Here is a 2,445-nt window from a genome sequence, read left to right on the forward strand (position 1 = left end):
GTGAATTGGAAATGAAGGTGTGTCGTCCGCAAACAATACGACCATATGACATCAGACTCGATATATGCAACAGTAGAAGAGCTACTAGTACTAGTAAGTGCTAACGAGCAAAGTGACATGTCGAGAGCGTCTCAAGGTCGGGATAGGCTACCCAATATGTACTAGTACTTGTATGCAATGAGTTACCGGTATACGTATAGATTGACAATGCGTCGAAATTATACAGTATTGTGTCCTGTGCCGCGATATACCGTGCATTATGATGTAATGTCCTTACTACAGTAAGGATTATCCATTTACTGTACAATAAACTACGAAGTACTACGTAGTACTAACTACCTGGTAGTACTAGTACTTCGAAGTACAGTACTGTAGTATTACAGAAGTGCTGGGAACTGTGTGAAGTGGCATGCAACCAACGGATGTCGCTCCTGGGTCGTACTCAGTATATACCACCACCACTGATTGACTTTTTGAACGTTACGATACGCTCTCAACAATGTGCGACGTTTGAAGCGATTTTGCACTTGTCATACTTGCTAGTAATTCCCTAAAAGAACAGTTTCACTGTAATCATCGCACCTGTTCCTATTACTACAGTAGTACAAGTATGTCATAGTCAAATGCAATGTAAACGAAAAATACACATTCCAGCTTGGGGTTACGGGTAAGTGCATTTCAGAGGTTAGCGATAGCGAACCACTGGTGATGCAACTTAACCGAGGGAATAGCAACACAAGAGGTCCGGGGGTTCCGAGCTTACAGGGCTACTGGTTCATTTGAAGGGAAATGATGACGTAAGCAACATTACAACTGTTGCTCTAAGGGAATTATACCTTGATACCACATGTGGCCAATGGCAATAGGGAAGGTCTTTGTATTGTTCTGCATGGTTCTGACTCGTGGCCCAAGGACTTGGACCACGAGTCCTTGGGTTTTTGACATGCAACGCACAACTACTGTATTAATAGTACCACATTCTATATCCAGTACTATTACTAGTATAAATAGTAGTACTTCTATTTCCAATGTGAATTTAAAAATCTGAAGACATCCTCATTAAGTACTGAAGACAACGAAGTTACTTGCCTTGAAGGCATAAAAAAACAGCAAATCGAATTCAGCACGTCGTTTTTAAAAGCAGATACTTAAAGCAAGACAAGTCCATACAGATAAATGGGATAGTTATCCGAAAATCAGAATGTTGATCAAGTTTGAGCGGCAAACTTGAGATGCAAAATCCCGCGTTTCATGAAAGGTTGACCGCGGACCAGCGACGTCCTGTCGCGGACCACCTCCTCTTACCTCGTTTAAGCCATGCAAGCTTAAACGAGGGGCCATAACTGAAGTGCCTCGAATCTTTGGAGGCAATCCACTTACTATTACCAAGATATGGCAGCATGCCAACATGTCACGCAGTGGATACAACTTGCACATGTGCGAAATGATATGTGAGAGCATAGTAAGCCTAAAACGTACGTGTCGGGCGTAAACAGAAGTACACTGACCTCACAGATCGTCTACGTGCTGTTCCAGCGTCGCAGCGAACAACACTCATGTACTGTAATTGCCCATGCCATCGGAATACCAAGGACACTCAAGGACTACTACAGACGTGATCTAATCGTGAAATACAACTCTCATGTCAATAACAAGGTAACAGATGTGAACAAGACTGCTCGCATCAAGTGCGCCACCGACCTTGCTCAGCCCAGCGACACTTACGCGTTCCATTACATCTAAGACTACCTACATGTGGATGAGAAGTGGTTCCATGCAACACCAATCCGATCCTGGTTGTACCTACTCTCAGGAGAACGGCCCCCACATCTTTCGATTGAGAGCAAATGATTCATGACCAATCTCATGTTCCTATCGGCGGTGTGGCATGGCCTAGATGGGACAACGTGTGTAGCACTGCGGGAGGAAGCGTGTGTAGTTGAGGGCAAAATGCACAATGAATTAACTGAAGATCTACAAAGATCTCCTTAATCCTCATCACTATGAAATCTTCTTAATCTACTTCACTACTTCTACACTAATATGCATTTTTGTATACAGTGGATGCGGGTGCGGTTGAGACATTGGGAACTTCACTAGGCTAGCGATTCTAAGCTATACTTGCCCTTGAGACACGTTCCCAGGCAAGCATGAGCTAGGGTGCGTTATGAGCCAGGTACTTAGGAGCTGGGTGCGGGCAAGGTGGTGGCAAGCCGTTAACCCACCTGTCACATCGCTACAGTGGTCCGTCCAACCTGCCAACGATCCAGCAGCGCCCAGGAAAACTTGAAGCACGACCAACGCTGCACGATGTACGCCAAGCTCCTGGAATACTGCCCATTCTGCGGCGCGGCCGATAGTTCCGCACACACTTTCTGGCTCTGTGGTCGGGCACGCTACCTCTGGACCATCACCCTCCGCATCTGGTTCGACCCACCACCACCC

This window comes from Aphanomyces astaci (assembly GCF_000520075.1).
Source record: "Aphanomyces astaci strain APO3 unplaced genomic scaffold supercont1.4, whole genome shotgun sequence".
In the NCBI taxonomy this organism is placed as follows: domain Eukaryota; phylum Oomycota; class Saprolegniomycetes; order Saprolegniales; family Verrucalvaceae; genus Aphanomyces; species Aphanomyces astaci.